A 22,493-nucleotide genomic window follows, 5' to 3' on the forward strand; every position below is an offset into this window, starting at 1 on the left:
GTTTAGGATCTGTGAAACTATGAAGCAGGATTTTTCTTAGGGAAAAGTAGAATCTAGAAGTTGGAAAAGTTATTAAAAATATCTGATTCAGTTTTCTTCTTGGAGAGAATATGGGGAGAACAGATAAACTGTGAACTGAACTGGGGAAATGTTCAAGCAGTGGCAGAGGACTGAGCAGAAAAAAACAGAGGATTATCAATTGGTCTTGGTAAATGATTAAATACAGGAAATGAGAGAGGAAGGAGTCAAAGATGAACGTGATTTGATACTAGTGACTAAGAGTATAATGGAACCATTAAAAGGGCAAAGGTGTTTTTGAAGATAGGAGTTCTAGATGAGGTAGAATCTGAGGAGGGATCACTTTCTCTAGAATATAAACATCCATGTCATAGGGGAAGCATGCAAACCCTCTGGTCTGGCTGCAACCTACCTTATCCATATTATTAACCTTGCCTGCTCTCCTACTACCAGCATCCTTTAGGATTCATGATAGCAAGTGACAGAAAACCTCTCACTAGTTTAAGCAATAAAACAGACACATGAAAGAACTAATTTAACTGAAATTTCCAGTTATCTGGCCCACGTTGGGTTCAGGGCATTAAATGCTAACAAGGCCAAATCTCCATCTTTGAATCCGCTTTTTTCCACGTTGCCTTCTTTCTTAGAATAATCCATGAGTGGAAAGATGGCTTCAGGCCTTCATTTTTCCAGATTTAAATCCATTGGCAGAGAGAGCACCCTACTTGGTAACTCCAGCCTAAGGCAGAAGATCAACTCAAATATGCTTCCTTCACTGGCTTCCTTCCTTCCTTCCTTCACTGCCCCAGCCATAATGGACTGAGTGAATAGTTCTCCAAGAGGAATTATTGGAATAGAAAATGAATATTTAACGGGCAAAAAGGTCTGCTATATGATGGAGTGGTTAAAATCCTCAGGTGAAGGATCAGGGATAAGTTCCCCAATTTTGATGTTCTTTTTCTTTTTCTGCAAGAATCATAAATGCTTACTGAGATGAATGTTACCTTGAAGGGAGCAATTTTGAAACAAGAAGATGGTTTCTATTGCAAATCCAAAAGACATTCACTAAAACATGAAAAATACTAGGAATTAGGGCTGTAAAGACTTCTTTTCCAATCATTGACAACTACTGAAACGTGCTTTCCCATATGGACCAAGTGTGTTATAAGCATCAATGGAAGTAATTTCCCCTAAAGTAAGTAGGAAGTATTTACATGCTTTTCTAATAAGGGAAGCCGTGCAGATTAGGTCCTGGTGTATCCTCACTGCTTCATCCCTCATCTGCCATTATACTGTCACCAGGTTTTTAAGGCCAGGTGAAAAACTCCGAAGGAACACATCTTGACCTTCTTTTACCTCCCTCCTCCAAGCCACTGGCGCATATCCGGTCTCCGCAGGCCCACCCACCAATAAGAAACACGAGCCTTGCTCCTTCCAGAGAGAAGAAAAAGATGTCTCTGGATGTCCATCCACCTTCGCAAACAACCTCTCCCAGCCCCAAGAGAGGAAACACGAGTGATGCCGCTGGTGAATGAAAAAAGTCTTCCGCCTGCCAACACCCGGAAAATCTTCCCTGGCGTTGTTGGCAAAGTGATTTGCTTTTTAAAAGGGAGAGGGTCCCCTTTTGCACCACCGGATGCCTCATCCAGCAAGAAGCTCTCCCTCCACCTCCTCGCTCCCTGCCATAGGCGAAAGCCAAAGCCGCCCGGACCTAATGCCAACGATTCCCCCGATCCGACCAGGCCCCGCCTCCCCGGCTTTCCAGTAACGAGTGCGGAGTAGGGGGCGCCGAGGAAATACCGGTCTCCCTCCGCGGACGGCGCAGACGCACGGCTCAAGGGAGCCGGAGTCTCCTCGGCGCCCGGGATCCCCTCCGCGGCTCGGCGCTGCCTAACGGGGCAAGTCGCATGCGCACCGAGTTGCGCCGGGGAAAGGGAGAGTGAGGGGAGGGGCAAACTCAGAGCGCCGGCGGTCGGAGCCCGCGAGGGTCACTGACGACGCATGCGCTGGCAGGGAGCGCAATCACAGACTAGGTTTGCGGCTACCGGCTTAAAAAGGAAACCCCCGAGAGAGAGCGCGAAGGAAATCTGGCCGCCGACGCGTGCGCGCTCTTGGTGAGTGGCGTCCCACCGGGTGGGCCCGGGGCCTGAAGTCCGTCGGTAGGCTTGCCTCGGCGGCGCATGCGTGCTCCTAGTGCCGGTGGAGGAGGGGAGGAGAAGGGAGGGGGAGGAGCGGGCGGCAGTAGCGGTGAATTTTTTGGAGGTGGGTGGGGGGCGCTACTCACAACCCCAGGTGCTGCTTGTGCTGGAGCCGCGGTGTCTCCTGGACGCTGCCGGGTTAGTGGTTCCGAGTCACCGCAGCCAGACTCCAGGGTGGGGGAGGGAAGAAGCCGGAGCCGCCGCAAGCTACACGGTGAGAGCGCGGGGAAGGGGAGGGAGCGGGGGGCGGTGTGTGTGCGTGTGTGTGTGTGTGTGTGGCCGGGGGGGGGGGGGGGCGGCGGCCAAGGGAGGGGAAGGCGGGAGCTAAAGCCCAAGTTTTGCTTATCGCCCTAGTGTGCCTTTTCCCGGGAGTTGGGGTGGAGTCGCACCCTAGCTGAGGGGCCCTCTGGGCTGCTGGGGTTACCTGCGGGGCAGGGGCGGGATTGGGGTGCACGGTGGGGCCAGGTGGCTAGAGCGCGCCCCGGGGCTGGGGCCGATTCCAGCGGCAGGGCGGCCGGGAAAGCCGGAGACGCGGTGCAGAGAGGGCTTTCGCTGGGGACCCGCTAGGCCTTGTGACCCACTTTATTCCTGTCACAACTCGGGCACGTTTGGAGCGGCGCCCAATGGGGCGCCGGGGCGGCCAGCTCCTCCGGGGAACCCCCGCCCTGCCGGCCCGCGCGCCGCGGTCCGCAGTCCGAGCGGCGGCCGCCGCCCGTGGGCTGGTTCCGTTAGTGGTCGTGGTTCCGGGGCTCGGTTCCCGGGGAGCGCGCGGCTCCGCGCGTCCGGCTCGGGCAACTGCGCGGGTTCGGGCGCTCGAGGCGCTGCGCCAGGTCTTCCTTCTGGCGACCCGCGCCTCCCCGCGCCTCCCTGTGCCTTGTCACCACCGCAGCTGGCTGTTCTAGATCCCTTTCTGCCCGAGAAGCTGTAGTCTGTGTGTAGCTGGTCCTGCGCTCTGGCCCCCGGTGTGTAATTTCCAACACGTAGCGCTGCAGAGCTTAACATTCTTCAGAGTGTTTTCGCTGGTGTAGAAGTCGTCCTGTTGATGATAATAGTGAGCAGGATCCAGTAAGATAAATGGCTCGGCCTCTGACCTGGCGGATGAAAGATCGAATCAGTGGTTGTTTCTTGCTATTAGGATACCGGGCTAAAGGACTTTAAGGCTTGTTAGCCTTGAAAACATTGATTTTTTTTTTTTTTTTTTTTTTTTTTTACAGTGAAAGAAAAGCACAAGAAGAAAGTTTTACAGTCATTGTTGATATGACTATTATGCTGGTCCCCCAGATCAAAAAAAAGGTAATTTCACTTGGAAGATTGCATTCTAATTTGTAGCTTTATTTTTAGGGATAAAGAATTGTGGAGTGTTTGTTCCTTCACCTGCTTCAAAAACAAACGTTTTAAAAAAGATATAATTTAGCTAACGAATTGGCTTCTTGAAAGCTATCCCTTGGGAACCTCAAATCTGGTTTGTTTTAAAATTTTGTTGGGAGAAGGAAACTAACTCAGGTATTATGTAGTTGAATGAACAGAATGTCATTAAAGGTTAGCCAGAAGAAGACAGATGAAAGTTGTGGTAGAACTAGTCATGATCAGTTATGAGAGAAAGAATGAGGAAGCTTTTTGTGCCCTGGCATGGAAAGATCTCCAGAAGATGTTATAGAGTGGGGAAAAAAAAAAAAAGTCCCTCCCCACCCCCCACAAAAAGGTGTAGGACAGTGTGAATAATGTGCTACTTTATGTGTTAAGGTGTGGGGAAGGAATAAGAATATATACTTATGTTTGCTCTTCCATTATAAAGAAACTGGGAAGATACTGGAGAAGAAATAAGGGGGGCGGGGGCCGGTAACCTGAAGAAGGGAGGTGGGAAATGAGAGGCACACTGTGTCTTTGTATTTAAAACTCTTGGTGGCTGTGTTACAGATTCATAAACTAGATTAAACCAAAATCCTCTTCTCAGAATAATTTGCTATGTGGGTTTTGTCTGTCTGCCTGTCTCTGTTCTATTGCTTGTTGTGGTTTTGACCATTTTCAGTATGATTTCCCTTTATATTGCTTAGAAAAATGAACTAACATTGAAAGAAAATTTAGGATAAGTTTGGCTCTTTCTACTTTAATTTTTAAGATGCTAAAGTCACAGACTAACTTGTTAAGATATTTAGTTACATTTTGCTTAGCTAAAATATATAATGATATTTACATTGGGCATTATGGCTGGATTATGCTGTTCTCAGAGTACAGCTTTGTGTCTCCCTGTTTTTTCGGGAATCATAGTTGTATAAAATTTCACTTTTTTTAAAACTCCAAAGTTGTGATAATTGGAGAATATGAACACCTCATTACAATGAAAGTAGACTTGATTTTCCAGGTAGTTTGCTTTTCAGACTGGGAAACTTTTTTCTCTTAAGGAAAGCAGACATGAACCTCGATTTCTGAAATTTGTTTATATAGTTCTTACGAAAAATTAAAATATACTTGAGGGGCAGCATTCTATTAGTGCAATAAAGTAAAAACTTTTTATGATTTATGGATTGCTATAAAAATTAAGATTTTTTTTTTTTAACTGCCAACCTAACCTTTTTAACTAGGTTACAATTGCAAAAGGGCTTTGTTAGAGTGGATGTAATTTTTGAGGGGAGGGTACTGAAACTCCCTCTGGTGGCTAATAGTGTATAATCAAAGTAGTGAATGTTGAGTAGTGGGTGACAGTTACTGTCGGCATTTTTGTTATGTAACCAGTATTCCTTTTTATTTTGTAGGATAAGATAATTGTATTATTTCTGTTTGATTTGTAGGTATCTAGTAGCCAGACTTCTGCAAAATGGCATTTATTTTTCTTTTGAATTCCATGTAGGTCTGTTAATCCTTTTTGAAAAAAATAGAATCACATTTCCAAATTTTACTTAATTTTGTTTTTAAAATTATGGAAGTAAATTGATGCTCATGAAAACAATACAATATGTATATAAGTGAAAACTTCCTTTGCACACTTACGATTTTATTTCACGTCCCTCCCCAGAGATAATTGCTATTAACACTGTTGTATAACCTTCTCTATCTTTTTCTGTGCATTTATAAACCTAGACTTTTTAATATTGAAAATCTTAGCTCTCTACATTGGATTCTGTACTACCCACAGGACAGGGATATGACTTGGAGTATGTCAGAAAGTTTAACTAACGTGGTATATACCTCTTAGAACATACTCCTCTTTTCATTTGTGAGGGGTCAGTCAGCTTGGGGTGCATTTACAGTTTGCAGTAAGGTCCTGCTGATGTGAGCTTTATCTGGTGTAGATTGTATTTATCTGAAAGAGTTGGGTTTCCTGGGTTTTATAATAAAGGACTCTTTAGAGTCTACATTTTAGGGTTTTCTTTGGGTTTTGACCTGGTCAGTAGCTCACAGGTTAGACTTTGATTTTATTCTTCTGTTCTTGCAGACAAGAAACTCCCTAGGTTACATGAACCTTTCCAGGTCCTTTGAAGTGAAGATAGGTAAACTCTGTCCTTAACTAAGGGACACTGATTGACTTGGCTGGAATCTAGTCTTTGAGAGGCAAAGGAGGAGAAGAGGCCTTTTAGTCTGGTTTGTACTTACCCGACAGCAGACAAGGAGTATGCATACCTCCACCCACCTCCTATTTCCTTCTGCAAGAGAACACTACCTGTCTAATAATTCTTTTCAGGTGATAGAGTGTGCAGAAAGTTCAGAGTATGAATCGAGACTAAATCTTTACTATTTAGTGTTTACTAAGCTATGTGAGATACATAGATTTCAGTACATTGACCCTGCCCCCTGTGGGTCTGATGTCTAGTATAGTTAAAAGAGCATGTACATAAGGATTATGACACAAGATAGAAATGATCGATTCCAGAAGAAAAATATACATGAGGTTTGAAAGGGTGAGACTGTTTCCAGCCTTTTGTTTTTGCAGGCATGGGATTTAGAGGGAGAGTTTATATCTCATCCTTTTAAATAATTAAGAAAGGATAGGAAGGATAGACTGAGAAAGCTCAAATCTTAAACTTTTAAAGAGTAAGCAAGTAAGGAGTTAAGTTGCATTGTTGCAGCAGATGTTTGTAAGACTGATAGTTGCTTTTTTGTTTTTACACTAGTCCACAGGAAAGAGCCATTTGATGTTTAATTTGATAATTATAGCCTCTTTGAGATTTCAGGATTGTTAGAAATATTAGGAGATTTAGTTCTGTCAGTTAACTATTATCTACCATCTAATATGTTGGAAGATGTTAGTAATAAAAGTAAATTGTTTCTTACCTTATTTCCTTTCCTGAAAGCACATATTTAATATACCTTCTCTCCCACAGTTTTACTCCTACTGCTATGTCAGTTAAATATTTGCTGCAAATATTTTAAACTGTGAAAGCAAACAACAACCTTGTGAAAAATCAAAGTTCCACATTATAGCAGTATTACCTTTTGTTGTTTGTGTCTGTTTCCAGTTCTTTGCAGAGGCATAAAGTTTTTTTATGTGTAGTTTCTTATAGGCCTTGTACTAGTAAAGATTGCATTTTCTCTTTTACCAAGTCTAAAATTCTAGATGCAATTGTATGAATTACTTATAGAATAAAGTGTCAGAGCAATTTCTTACAAGTTGACTGTAATTATTATAATGACATTTATATTTATAGGTTGCTTTTACAGCCATTTGTTAGTCATTTTTATAGCTCTGTTAACTTCTGTGAATTAGATGGATAGGAGTTTCCAGTTTTTCTCCATGTTATTAGTTATACAAATGTTAAATTACCTAAATTCATCCTCATAAGTATAGTGTCAGCTCTTGAGTTGTTAATGTATTTTTGGTGTGTATTTTACAAAGATGTAGTTCTGCTTATTATTTTAGGTCTTAGAAGTCTCCATAAAGAAATCACTTGTAAAAATTAAATATTTATGAATTGTTTTTGACCTACAGTATACCACTTAGGATGTGGCTTACTTTGTTTTTCAGAAATATTTTAATTTTTACATTTATATGGTCAAATAGTAAAACAGGAATTCCCATATTTTTCAAAGAGTTCATATTTAGTCAGGTACTTAAGTTTTTAATTCTCATTCAGAATAGTGGAAAATGAAAACACAGGTTGGTTCACCGTAAGAGGTTTTGTATTTGAAAACAAACAAAACCAACCACAGATGGGGGTTTTATTAGTAAGGGTTAAACCATATGCCTAATATAGAGTTTATTATTTGTATTAAATCATGGCTTAAATGTACATAGTTGCCTTTGTCTCTTTTTAAATCTCTTCCCCCCAGTTATGAAAATAGCACATCCCTAACATAGAAAATTTGGGAAACAGGAAAAAGCATGAACTAAATTTTTAAAATATCACTGGAAATCCCACTACAAAGAGGTGCCATTGTTAACCTTCTGGAATAGTTTCTTGCTTCATTTTTTTAGCCATTATATAAATATATGTGTACTTGAAGACACTTGATGTTTACAAAATGGGCTCATAATGCATCTACTGTAGTGCATATTCTCCCCCCCCCCTTGTTTATTTATTTATTTCTTTATTTTGAGGGAAAGCCTGCCTGGAAGGAGGTGGGGTGGCAGGGAGGTGGGGTGGAAATCCATCACAAGCAGGCTCCTTGCTGTGCATGGAGACTGACACTGGGGACAGTGAGATCACAATCTGAGCCTGGTCTGACGCTTTACCAACTGAGCCACCCAAGAGCCCCTGTAGTGCAAATTATTCTATTCACTTAACAATGAATCCTGAACATTTTTATTTTTATGTCGGTAGTTTCCTACAATGTGATTATTTTTAATGGCTGTGGAGTACTCTCCTCTAGGTTTGTGTAACAATTTACTGATCTTTTCGCATGGACACTTAAGTTATCAATTTTTAAAATAATGTGTCACTCTTGAATTAGAATTTAGACTGATACTGAATTTGTATTAATATCCAGGATAAACCAAACTTTTGTGCTTTTGTTGAAAAAAATGTTCCATAAGTATATAATAAATTAATAATGACCTATAATAAAGTGAATCTGCATTTTATTTCTAAAGTGTGTTTTACTGAACTGTATTAAGTTAACTTTTTATGAGCATAAATCATTTGGATAGTAGTGTTCTTGAAAAAGCCTTCTAAGTAGGGTGGGGATCTGTGAAGCAGTCAGTACACGCATTTGAAATGAAGTTCAACAGGGGCACCTGTGTGACTCGATCGAGCAACCGACTTTGGCTCAGGTCATGATCTCGAGGTTTGTGAGTTCGAGCCCTACATTGGGCTCCCTGCTGACAGTCTGTCAGTGCAGAGCCCACTTCAGATCCTCTCCCCCTCTCTCTGGCCCTCTCCCGCTCGCACTCTCTCAAAAATAAATAAACATTAAAAAAAAAAAAATGAAATTCAACAGAAAAGTTTTTTGATTGCTCCAAAACACTTCCTTAAAAGGAAAATCTAAATACCAAGAAAGAATTCTTTATCCTCCCAAAAATTGACATTAGCTTTATGTAGGATTTCTGTGACATTTTATTCTACTTCTAGGTATCTGTATCTTCCAGTTTAAGTTGAGAAAAACTAAGTTAAACTACTTTCAAGAGAAAATAGATAAAATCTTACAGTTTAATCGAGTAGTTTTTAGTGTGCCTTCTGGTGTCTATTTTTGGAAGTTTCTCGGATTTTTATGAATATACTTTTAATAGGGACTGCCTTTTAGGCAGGAAAAAAGCTAGGAAGTTTTTAGGTATTATTTCATTTTTTTATTCTCAGTGACATGATCAGATGGTTAAAATATCTGGTTTATTCTAAGTAAAGCTTGTTTATTGCCTGAAACTTAACAGCATACTACTTTAACAAGGTCTTAATTACTTATATTGATAGAATGATGTAGTGATTAAGAACACAGGCTCTAGAGCTAGCCTGCTTGGCATTCAAATCCTGGCTTTACTGTTAGATGGTTGTATAACCTTGGGCAGATGTTACCTCAATTTCTCATCTCTGAAAGGAAGATTATACTAGTTTTTAATATGTGAGGATTAAATGAGACAGTACATGCAAATTACTTAGAACAAAGTTAAGTGGCCAATAAATGTTAGCAGTTATTCTCCTTTTGTTATTTTCAAAATGTGTACCAGACATGGCTCTTATCTTTCTTTTGACTCCCAGTTTAAATGTATTTAAATAAGTTGCTTAAAGTTTTGTTTTTATATGGAGATTTTGGGAGTACTTGATCTTTTTATGTGATTTACAATAATAAAACAGTTACTAGAAGAGCATGCTTCCAAGATGCATGGTACTTATTGTATATTTCTTGGAAGTCCTTTGGCAAATTTTTGTTCATGAAACTGATGACTAGTTTTCTTTTATGTTGAAACCTAAATTTTAGTTGAGATAATATTAGAAAAAGTTACTTAGGAAATAGCCCGCAAATTAAAGTGAAAAATGTTAGGACTTGTACTTTATTTTGTAACTTTAACATGTAATATAGTATAATAGAAAATTCACAGATATTTATTAGATGCAAGAAGAGAAATGAGGGAACCGTTAGTTGATGAGAAGAGCCATTTCCAACTCTTATCTGATTAATTTTTGTCTCCATCAGAAACGGTGATGATATATATTTGTAATTATAAAGGTTTTTTAGTTTTAAGATTAGAGTTTATTGTGTGAAATGTTTATATGTTCTGCTGCTTTTTAGACTTGATCACATTCTTTTTCTGTAAGCCTGTTATTTTGTTGGAGCTGATCATTACATTTTGTAAACTGATTTTTTTTTCTTTTGAAAAGTATTGCAGTTTTTATAAAAAATGAGTCTTGTTCCTTGGAAAAGAGTTAAAGTGCCAAAAACTACAAAGAAAATCTCTGATGGGAAAAAATCACCTAAAATCTCAGGGATAAGCCCAGTTAAATTTTTTTTCCTAACATTTTCTGAGGCATTTGTGTGTATGTATAATTTTATAGTAAGTGGAATATTTGTAAACAGTTTATTTCATATTTTATGGATGTCTTTGCATGTGAATAAATGCAGATTATCATTAATTTAATCGAGTGTTAGTCTTTTAGTTTCAGTATTAGTTCATTTACTTTTTTACTCCTAAGTTTGCCACTACCATCAACTTTGACTTTGAATCATCTACTTTGCATTCCTTTTTATCCCTTCTGTTTTGCTTTCTTTTGAGTTAATCAAATTATTTTTGTTTTTCCCACTATTTGCTCCTGACTTATGTATTCTTTCACTGTATCTTTCATTGTTATTCCAGAGATTATAACAAGTATACTTATTAGTATAGTATAGATTACTACTTCTACCATTCCCCAATAATGCCAATTTCTTACACTTTAACTCCTACTCCAACCTTTTTGCATTGTTATTATTCTGCATTTTATTTGTACATATTTTAAACTCCAGAAAGCATTATTGGTATGATTTTAGACAGTTTTTGTTAATATTTACCCTTTCCAGGTCTCTTCCTACCTGCCTTTGTGTGTTTGTGTCTGGGATTATTTTCCTTCCGTCTGAAGAACTTCTTTTAGTATATATTTTAATACTGGTCTACCTACTGATGGTGATTTTTTTCATTTTTATTTGAGACCATCTTAATTTCACATTGTGTTTTGAAGAATATTTTTTACTGAGTGTAGAATTCTAAGTTGGTAGTTATTTTTTTCTTCATTAAAAAAATGTTTTCTTGTCTTTTGGCTTTTTGTTGAAGTCAGCTGCCAGTCTTATTGAAGGTAATTATCACCTTATAGTCTTGCTGACAATAATGTGTCTTTTATTTTTCTTTGACTACTTTCAAGACTTTCTCTTTTGTATTAGATTTTTAGCTGTTTGACTATAATATGTTGAGGTATGCTTTTCTTTAGAAGTATTTTGTTTTATGTTCATACCCCTTTTTGAATTAGTATCTTGATGCCTTTTTGTTTGAGGATGTTCTGTTATTCCTCTTCAAATATTCTGTGCCCCTTTTCAGATTCTAATTTAAACATGTGACAAGTCAATGATCATGTTCCACACATCTCTTAAATATTTTTTTCTCTGTACTTCACTTTAGGTATCTTCTATTGACCCTTCTTTCATTACGCAAACTGTTTTCTCTTTTGTTGAAACTGATCTATTATAGTCTTAATTTTATATTGTAATTTTGAGTGCTAGAACATCAATTTAATCCTGTTTTAAAGATTTTTAATACTCCAGTTCTCCTGAGTATATTGATAGTTATTTAAATGCTTATCTGTTGGTTCCAATATCTGTATCATCGACTGGTCTGCTTATATTGTTTGTTTTTCTGTTGGTTATTGGTTATATGGTTGTATGTTTCTGTCTCTTCACGTGCATGATAAGTTTCTGAAGGAACTTGTCCATTTCATCTGTGTTGTGAAATTTATTGATAAAGTTGTTTATGAGTTGTTACCCTTTAAATATTTATAGAATCTATAGTGAAGTAAATATACAATCTGTAGAGATTCAGTATCATTTTTGATTTTGGTAATCTTTTTTTTCACTTGATCAGTCTGGCTAAGATATTTATTTTCATTTTTATTAAAAGGTTTTTTTAATGTTTGTTTTTGAGAGAGAGCGTGCGTGCGCGCAAACAAGAATCTGAAGCAGGCTCTGAGCTGTCGGAACAGAGCTTGACGCAGGGCTTGAACTCGGGAACAATGAGATCATGACCTGAGCAGAAGTTGGTGCTTAACCACCTGATTCACCCAGGCGCCCCATGCCTTCCTTTGTTTTCCTAATGGTGTCTTTGAAGAGTTTTAAATTTTGATTAAATACAATTTATCAATTCTTTTATGATTCACATTTTTTGTGTTCTAAGAAATATTTATCTGCCTCAGACCTTTTCTCATGTTTTCTTAACAGAAGTTTTATAGTTTTAGCTTTTGTGTTTGATTTATTTCAAAGTAATTTTTATATATGGGATGAAGAAAGGGTTGAGATTCTTCAAAAAAATTTTCCCCTCACATAGATACACAGTTGTTAACAGCAGCATTTGTTGAGAAAAGGTCATCCTTTCTCCACAGAGTTACCTTTCTGCTTTTGTCAGAAAGCAACTAACCATATGTATGTGGGTCTTTATGAAATCTGTTTTATGTAGTGAACTATATGTCTGTCCTTATATCAGTATCTTAATGTCTTGCTTATTGTAGCTTTTCTAGTAATGGAAATTCTCTAACACTGCTTCTTTTTCAAAATTGTTTTTTTTTGGATTCCTTTAATTTCGTATGAATTTTAAGATTAACTTGGTCCCTCTATAAAAATGGCTACTGGGATTGTGATTACATTGAACCCACAGATCATTTTAGAGAGAACTGACCTCTTAATACCGAGTCTTTAAAAAAAAATTTTTTTTAATGTTTGTTTATTTTTGAGACAGAAAGAGACAGAGCATGAATGGGGGAAGGTCAGAGAGAGAGGGAGACACAGAATCTGAAACAGGCTCCAGGCTCTGAGCTGTCAGCACAGAGCCCGATGCGGGGCTCGAACTCACGGACCGCGAGATCATGACCTGAGCCGAAGTCGGATGCTTAACCGACTGAGCCACCCAGGCACCTGTTAATGCCAAGTCTTTTGATCCACAAACACAGTATAACCTCTCTTTTCATTTAGGCCTTCATTTCTCTCAACATTGCTTTTATAGTTTTTTAAATATACTTTTAGTGGTGGATTTTATCCTGTTTATTCAGCAAGTACTTATTGAGCATCTAGGTATGCTAGGTACTGTTCTAGTTCCTGTGTTATACCAGTGAACAAAGTAGGCAAAAAACCCTGCCCTTGGGGAATTTTATATTCCAACTGGAGGAAGCTAGATGAGAAACTAGTAAATATGTTAGATGGTCATTATTACTTTTGGAGTAAAACAAATCGGGCTATAAGAGGTTGTAGTATATGAATATGAGGGAGGTAGGGCAGGGTTTACAGTTTTAAATTGCGTGGACAAAGAAGTCTTCATTGATAAGTCAGTATTTGAGCAGACCTTAGTCTGCTACATATATGAATAATGAAACAACAAACGATTTCAGAACGAAAAGGGAGAAGAATGTGGGAGCTTGAGTAAGTGTGCTAAGTAAGCTAATTGCTTCTTGTGTGATAGCTGGGAGCCAGTAGCATATAAAATCAGTAAGTGTAGTAATAGAAGTATACCTAACTGCAGAAAGGTAAACAGTTAAGAAAGATAATGTGTTTTGTTGAAATCTAGTGATGACAAAGGGAGGAAGAAAAATAAACACATTGTATCATAGCTTGTAGTAGAGAACCTACAGGTAAAATGTGAAGAAATAGAGGACTTGGGGTACCTTGGTGGCTCAGTCAGTTAAGCATCTGACTCTTGATTTTGGCTCAGGTCATGATCTAATGGTTCGTGACTTCAAGCCCCACATCAAGCTCCACATTGGCAGTGCCAAGCCTGCTTGGGATTCTTTCCCTCTCTCTCTCTGCCCCCCCCCCCGAAAGAAAGGAAATAGAGGACTAAGTTCATTATATGTGGATATGATTGTAAAGATGTCTATAGTACAATAATAAAAACCTTGGTAAAAGTAACAGAACTATCTGTAAGATATAAAGAGAGGATGGAATTAAGCAACAAAAAGATGAGTATTCTGTAAAGTTCATTTTATAATGAAGTACCAAATATCTGTTAAAAATAATTTAAAAAATAATACTCAAAAGGCAAAAACATACTAGACATTTATTCACAAAATCCATACTGGCAGAAGACATTAATGGGTCTTAGACCATAGTGTATCAAGTGAACAAAATCTTAAGGCTGTAGAACATCTAAGTACCGCAATTAATAAACAAAATTTGGGGGCGCCTGGGTGGCGCAGTCGGTTGAGCGTCCGACTTCAGCCAGGTCACGATCTCGCGGTCCGTGAGTTCGAGCCCCGCGTCAGGCTCTGGGCTGATGGCTCAGAGCCTGGAGCCTGTTTCTGATTCTGTGTCTCCCTCTCTCTCTGCCCCTTCCCCATTCATGCTCTGTCTCTCTCTGTCCCAAAAATAAATAAACGTTGAAAAAAAAAATAAAATTTGATGGATAACTGAATTCTACCTTGGAAATAGAGACCATAACTTCTTTTCAAGCACCTATAGGATATGTACAAAAATTGATTGTTACTAGATTGTAAAGAAAACTTTAGGGGCGCCTGGGTGACTCCATTGGTTAAGTGTCTAACTCTTGGGGCGCCTGGGTGGCGCAGTCGGTTAAGCGTCCGACTTCAGCCAGGTCACGATCTCACGGTCCGTAAGTTCGAGCCCCGCGTCAGGCTCTGGGCTGATGGCTCAGAGCCTGGAGCCTGTTTCCGATTCTGTGTCTCCCTCTCTCTCTGCCCCTCCCCCGTTCATGCTCTGTCTCTCTCTGTCCCAAAAATAAATAAACGTTGAAAAAAAAAATTAAAAAAAAAAAGTGTCTAACTCTTGATTTCTACACAGGTCATGATCTCATCGTTTGTGAATTCAAGCCCTGTGTCGGGCTCTGTGCTGACAGTGCAGAACCTGCTTGGGATTCTCTCTTTCCCTCTCAGTCTTCCCTTCCCCTGTGTGCATGTGCCCGCTCTCTCTCAAAGTAAATACATACAAACTTTAAAAAATGACTAGCATGTTAAAAAAACACACACACACACTCTGAAAGATAGGAATGATGAGCTCCCCATCTTGTATGGTAGCTACTAGCTACATCTGGCTATTTAAGTAGAAGTCATTAAAATTTTTTTAAAGAAGTTTATTTATTTAGAGAGGGTGTGTACAAGTGGGGGAAGGGGAAGAGAGAGAGAGAGAATCCCCAGCAGGGTCCACACGATCAGCGCCATGAGGGCTGGAACCTGTGAACTGTGAGATCATGACCTGAGCCTGAAGTCAAGAGTCGGATGCTTAAGCAAGTTTAAATTCAGTTCTTAGTTTCACATGCCACATAGAAATGCCCAATAGGATTGATTGCCTTTGGAATGAGGAGAAAAAAAAATGCAGATTGAAGATAATAAGTGAACTAAATCCTCTTTCATAATGAGGAGTCAATAGGTAATTTGATGCTACTCAAGAAATAAAGACAGGAACGTGTTATGTATAATTATGAAGATAAATATAAAAGTAAGTGAAATATAAAAAATAGATGAAAGTGATAGTTTCTAGGGAGTAGGACTGCAGGTAGGGACAGTTGGGCATGCTGCCTTTCCATTATGCTGCCTTTTTGTACTATTTTTTAAAAATCATGTATATGTATACCTTTAGGGGTGCCTGGGTGGCTCAGTCAGTTAAGCATCTGACTGCAGCTCAGTTCATGATCTTACGGTTTGTGAGTTCAAGCCCCTCATCTGGCTCTCTGCTGTCAGCTTAGAGCCTGCTTCAGATCTTCCATCCCCCTCTTTCTCTGTCCCTCCCCTGCTCACGTGCATTCTCTCCCTGTCTCAAAAATAAGTAAAAGTTAAAAAAAAAAAAAGTTAAATACCTTTCAAACAACAAAAGCACTACTTAAATGGGCCAGGAAATAAAAATCAAAACATGTACTCATAGCCTCTAAAGATTTATGATCTATTTCAAAGACTTTTTCTCTTTTGGAATTTCTAGGGAATATTTTATTAAATTTTTTTTTAACGTTTTATTTATTTTTGAGACAGAGACAGAGCATGAATGGGGGAGGGGCAGAGAGAGAGGGAGACACAGAATCTGAAGCAGGCTCCAGGCTCTGAGCCATCAGCCCAGAGTCCGACGCGGGGCTCGAACTCACAGACCGCGAGATCGTGACCTGAGCTGAAGTCGGCCGCTTAACCGACTGAGCCACCCAGGCGCCCCGGGAATATTTTAAACAATAGTAAGGAGTGACATTTGTACAAAGTTTTTACTAAAATAATTAAGGTACTGCTTATTATTCAAGATACCACTTTGTACTGCATGATTTATTCACAACTATAATTTTTCTTTTTTATTTATTTTATTTATTTATTTATTTTTATTTTTATTTTTTTAACATTTATTTATTTTTGAGACAGAGAGAGACAGAGCATGAACGGGGGAGGGCCAGAGAGAGAGGGAGACACAGAATCAGAAGCAGGCTCCAGGCTCTGAGCCATCAGCCCAGAGCCTGACGCGGGGCTCGAACTCACGGACTGCGAGATCGTGACCTGAGCTGAAGTCGGACGCTCAACCGACTGAGCCACCCAGGCGCCCCACAGCTATAATTTTTCAAAATATATTATTACATCTTTCTATGAAGTCACCATGAGAGAGGAAATACAGGAAAGGGTTAGGGTAAAGATAAAAGAAGTTTTGCCCTATAATCTGAGAATATTACTTGAAAGCATATAGGCAGACTAGTATACAGTGTCATTTGTTGAATGAGTATTGTAGTAGATTCCCAGTTTCCCAGGTAGACTGGCTAAGCCAGTTTTTACAGCCTGACCCTCTGCAGTTGTCAGTATATTGTAGTTTGACAATTCAAGTAAGCTTTACACATGAAGAAAAAAAAATTAAACATATAGGGATTAAATATAAACCCTTAGAGGAGTAGCATTACACAGCAAATTATCAAAAAAGAAATTCAAAGAAATAGAAACCATTCAAATCCTACAGTTGAAGAACACAATGATTGAACTGAAGATTTTGGTAGATTCAATAGCAGACTCAACCAAACAGAAGAAAGAATTGGAAGACAGGTCATTTGATATGTAATCAGCAGAGCAAAAGTAAAGGAGAATGATGGGGTACCTGGGTGGCTGTCTCTGCTCCTCCCCTGCTTGTGCTCTGTCTCTCTTTCAAGAATAAATAAACATTAAAAAAAAAAAAAGTAAAGGAGAATGAAAAAGAAAGAAGAAAGCCTATGGAATGACAAGGTACTATTGAACTATGAATTATTGAAGTCCCAGAGTAAGAGGGAGAAAGGAGAAGTCTAATTTTTAAAGAAATAATGGCTAAGAACTTCCCAAATCTAGGGAGAGATTTGGCCATCTAAGTTCATGAAACTAATAATAGATCACCCCAAAATTTCAAACCAAAATCATATTCTCCAAGACAGTATAATAAAACTGTCTAAAGTCAAACATGAAAGTTTAGAAGCATCAAGAGAAAAAAAAAAGATTCCCATGTAAGGGAACCCCCATAAGGCTATCATCAGATTTCTCAGCAGAAACTTTGCAGGTCAGGAGAACATGTAAAGATGTATCCAAAGTGCTGAAAGGAAAAAACTGCCAATCAAGAAAACTTTACCCCACAAAATTGTTTTTCAGGGTTGAAAGAGAGGTAAAGACTTTCCCAAACAGACAAAAGCTGAGAGAGTTTATCACCACTAGACCTGACTTACAAGAAATGCTGAGAGGAATTCTTCAAGCTGAAATGAAAAGATGCTACCTAGTAACATAAAATTATATGAAATTATAGAACATACTGGTAAAGGTAAGTATACAGTCAAAATTCAGATTATTCTTACAATGTAATGTGGTGTGTGAATCACTTAACTAGTATAAAGGCTTAAAGGCCAAAATTATTAAAACCTATAGCTGCAACAATTTATATGGATATATAAAAAGTAAATTACAACATAGAAAATAAAGTATGGGAGGGGGCATAAAAGAATAAAATTTTTGTATGTGATTGAAGTTGTTAGTTTAATATAGACTGTTAATGCCTGTTTAATATAGAGTGTTAATAAAATGTTTTGTGTAAGCCTCATGGCAACCACAAAGTAAAACCTGCAGTAGATTCATAGAAGATAAAGAGAAGGGAATCAAAGCATACCACTATAGAAAATCAGTTCACCAAGAAAGACAGCAGAAGAGGAAGAAAGGAATGAAGGGGCTACACAAAGCAGCCAGAAAATAATATGACATTAGTAACTTCTTTTTTTTTTTTTGATTTAACTTTATTTTTTATTTTTTAAAATTTACATCCAAATTAGTATATAGTGAAGTAATGATTTCAGTAGATTCCTTAATGCCCCTTAACCCATTTAGCCCATCCACCCTCCCAAACCCCTCCAGCAACCCTCAGTTTGTTCTCCATACTTATGAGTCTCTTTTGTTTCGTCCCCCTCCCTGTTTTTATATGATTTTTGCTTCCCTTCCCTTATGTTCATCTGTTTTGTCTCTTAAAGTCCTCATATGAGTGAAGTCATATGATTTTTGTCTTTTCTCTAATTTCACTTAGCATAATACCCTCCTGTTCCATCCACATAGTTGCAAATGGCAAGAGTTCATTCTTTTTGATTGCTGAGTAATACTCCAGCGTGTATGTATGTGTGTGTGTATATATATATATATATATATATATATATATATATATATTTATATATATATATATAGAAAATGTGTGTATATATATATGTGTGTGTGTGTATATATATATGTGTATATATATGTGTATATGTGTGTATATATATGTGTGTGTATATATATACACACCACATTTTCTTTATATATTTATCCATCGATGGACATTTGGGCTCTTTCCATACTTTGGCTATTGTTGATAGTACTGCTATAAACATGGGGGTGCATATGTCCCTTCGAACCAGCACACCTGTATCCCTTGGATAAATGCCTAGTAGTGCAATTGCTGGGTGGTAGGGTAGTTCTATTTTTAGTTTTTTGAGAAACCTCCATACTGTTTTCCAGAGTGGCTGCACCAGCTTGCATTCCCACCAACAATGCAAAAGAGATCCTCTTTCTCCACATCCTTGCCAACATCTGTTGTTGCTTGAGTTGTTAATGTTAGCCATTCTGACAGGTATAAGGTGGTATCTCATTGTGGTTTTGATTTGCATTTCCCTGATAATGAGTGATGTTGAGCATTTTTTCATGTGTCAGTTGGCCATCTGGATGTCTTCTTTGGAGAAGTGCCTATTCATGTCTTTTGCCCATTTCTTCACTGGATTATTTGTTTTTTGGGTGTTGAGTTTGATCAGTTCTTTGTAGATTTTGGATACTAACCCTTTATCTGATATGTCATTTGCAAATATCTTCTCCCATTCTGTCGGTTGCCTTTTAGTTTTGCTGATTGTTTCCTTCGCTGTGCAGAAGCTTTTTATTTTGATGAGGTCCCAGTAGTTCATTTTTGCTTTTGTTTCCCTTGCCTCTGGAGAAGTGTTGAGTAAGAAGTTGCTGCAGCCAAGATCAAAGAGGTTTTTGCTTGCTTTCTCCTTGAGGATTTTGATGGCTTCCTGTCTTACATTGAGGTCTTTCATCCATTTTGAGTTTATTTTTGTGTATGGTGTAAGAAAGTGCTCCAGGTTCATTCTTCTGCATGTTGCTGTCCAGTTTTCCCAGCATCACTTGCTGAAGAGACTGTCTTTATTCCATTGGATATTCTTTTCTGCTTTGTCAAAGATTAGTTGCCCATACGTTTATGGGTCCATTTCTGAGTTCTCTATTCTATTCCATTGATCTGAGTGTCTGTTCTTGTGCCAGTACCATACTGTCTTGATGATTACGGCTTTGTAGTGTAGCTTGAAGTCTGGGATTGTGATGCCTCCTGCTTTGGTTTTCTTTTTCAAGATTCGTTTGGTATTCGGGGTCTTTTCTGGTTCCATACAAATTTTAGGATTATTTGTTCTAGCCCTGTGAAGAATGCTGGTGTTACTTTGATAAGGATCGCATTGAATACATAGATTGCTTTGGGTAGTATTGACATTTTAACAATATTTGTTCTTCCTATCCAGGAGCATGGAATCTTTTTCCATTTCTTTGTGTCTTCTTCAATTTCTTTCATCAGCCTTTCTATAGTTTTCACTGTATAGATTTTTCACCTCTTTGGTTAGATTTATTCCTAGGTATTTTATGGTTTTTGGTGCAACTATAGACATTAGTAAGTTCTTAACTGTCAATAATTACTTTAAATACAAATGGATTAAATTTACTTGTCAAAAGGCATAGAGTGGCTGACTGGATTAAAAAACAAGACCCAACTATATGATGCCTATGAAAGACTCACTTTGGCTTCAAGGACACATGTAGGCTCAAATTGAAGGGATGGAAAAAGATTATCTATGCACATGGAAACCAAAGAGAGCAGGAGTAGCTATACTTAATAGCAAACAAAGTAGATTTTAAGTCAAAAACTATATCAAGAGACAGAGTCCTAAAATGAAAAAGGAGTTGATTCATTAAGAGTATGTAATAATTATAAATATGTATGCACCCAACAATGGAGTATCTAAAAATTTTAAGAAAATAACATATAATTAAGGGAGAAATAGACAGCAATACAATAATAGTAGGGGATTTTGATACCCCACTTTCAACAGTGGATGGATCATCTTGACAGAAACTAAGTAAACACTAAACATGAAATATACCTTATACATAGAATAGAACATTCCACTCAACAGCAGCAGAATACACATTTTCTCCAAGTGTACATGGAACACTCTTTAGGATAGAGCATATCTTAAGTCACAAAATAAGCCATAGCAAATGTAAGAAGATTGATTTCATATCAAATATCTTTTCCAACCATAGGGTTTTGAAACTAGAAACAACAGGAGGACAACTGGAAAATTCACAGTTCTGTGGAAATTAAATAACACCTACCTGAATAGTCAATGGGTTAAAGAACATAAAAGGGAAATCAAAATAGAGTTGACCCTTGAACAGTGTGGGAGTCAAAAATCCACATGTAACTTTTTTCCCTTTCTTTTCTTTCTTTCTTTCTTTCTTTCTTTCTTTCTTTCTTTCTTTCTTTCTTTCCTTCCTTCCTTCCTTCCTTCCTTCCTTCCTTCCTTCCTTCTCTTTCTCTCCTTTCTTTTCTTTCTTTTCCCTTTTCTTTTCCTTTCTTTTTTCTTGAGCCAGCACAAATGGAAAGAATCTTTACACAGGCTCCACGCCCATGTGGAGCTAGAAATCAAGAGTTGAATGCTTAACTGACTGAGCTACTCAGGTGTACCACATGGATAACTTTTGACTTCCTAAAAACATTACTAATAGTCTGCTGTTGACTGGAAGGAAGCCTTACTAATAACATAATCAGTTGATTGAAACATATTTTGTATGTTTTGTGTATTATATATTATATCCTTATAATAAAGTAAGCTAGAGAGAACATGTTATTAAAATCATAGGGAAAATTTATAGTACTGTATTTATCAAAAAACAAAAACAAAAACCCATGTGTAAGTGGACCTGTGCAGTTCAAATCTGTGTTCAAGAGTAAACTGTATCGCTTAAACAAAAAAGGGAACACGAGGTACCAAAACACATGGGATGTAGCAAAAGCAGTTTTAAATGGGAAGTTTTTAGCAATAAATACCTAGATTAAGAACAAAGAAAGACAAACAACTACACTTCAAGGAATTAGAAAAAGAACATACTAAGGCTAAAGTTGGCAGAAGGAAGAAAACAAAGATGAGAGCAGAGGTAAATGAAACAGAGACTAAGACAATAATATAAAAGATGAATGAAACTAATAGCTGGTTTTTTGAAAAGATAAAATTGATAGAACTTTAGCTAGACTAAGAAAAAAGGAAGACTCTAAATCAGAAATGAAAGAGGAAATGTTATTTTTCTTGCCTAGTAATTGTTCTAGCTAGGACTTTCAGCAGTGTGTTGAGTAGAAGTGATGAGAGTGGGCATCCTTGCCTTATTCCTAAACTTAGAAGAAAAGCTTTTAGTTTTCCATTGTTGATTATGATTGATGTTAGTTGTGGACATTTCATACAAGGTTTTTATTGTGTTGAGGTAGTTCTCTTCCTAGCTTATTGAGTGTTTTTATTGGGAAATGGTGTTGAATTTTGTTGGATGCTTTTTCTGCATCAGTTGAGATGATCATGTGTTTTTCCCCCTCATTCTCTTAATGTGGTGTATTACATTGATAGATTTTCATATTTTGAACCATCCTTGCATTCTAGGTATACATACCACTTGATCATGCTACATAATCCTTTTTAATGTGCTGTTGAATTTGGTTTCTTAGTATTGTGTTGAGGATTTTTGCATCACTGTTCATCAGGGATATTGCTCTGTAGTTTTCTTGTTGTGTCTTTTTCTGGTTTTGGTATCTGGGTACTGGTACCTCATAGAATGAGTTTGGAAATGTTCCCTCCTCTTTAATTCTTTGGAACACTTTGAGAAAGATTGGTGTTAATTTTTTAAATGTTTTAGAGAATTTCGTGTGAAGCCATCTGGTCCTGGGTTTTTCTTCCTTTGGGACCTGCTTTTATTTCTTGATTAATAACCTTATTTTTTTTATTAAAAATTTTTAAAAAAATGTTTACTTATCTTTGAGAGAGAGGGAGAGAGAGAGCTTGAGCAGGGGAAAGGTAGAGAGAGAGAGGGAGACACAGAATCCACAGCAGGCTCCAGACTCTGAGCTGTCAGTCCAGAGACTGATGCAGGACTC

At 38.0% G+C, this 22,493-nt stretch overlaps 1 protein-coding gene across 4 annotated transcripts in view; it reads left to right on the plus strand.

Moving 5' to 3' along the window:
* The first annotated feature begins 1,949 nt into the window (after positions 1–1,949).
* CLOCK (clock circadian regulator) overlaps positions 1,950–22,493 on the plus strand; it is a 130,311-nt gene continuing 109,767 nt past the window's right edge. The window contains exons 1-2 of one of the 4 annotated variants that reach the window (XM_045474002.1): positions 1,950–2,430; positions 3,431–3,509. The gene's annotated coding sequence lies outside the window, so the exon portion shown is untranslated. The remainder of the gene's footprint in view (positions 2,431–3,430; positions 3,510–22,493) is intronic. The other 3 variants (XM_045474003.1, XM_045474001.1, XM_045474000.1) reach the window with 3 other exon arrangements.

This window comes from Leopardus geoffroyi, chromosome B1, assembly GCF_018350155.1.
Source record: "Leopardus geoffroyi isolate Oge1 chromosome B1, O.geoffroyi_Oge1_pat1.0, whole genome shotgun sequence".
Lineage (NCBI taxonomy): Eukaryota > Metazoa > Chordata > Mammalia > Carnivora > Felidae > Leopardus > Leopardus geoffroyi.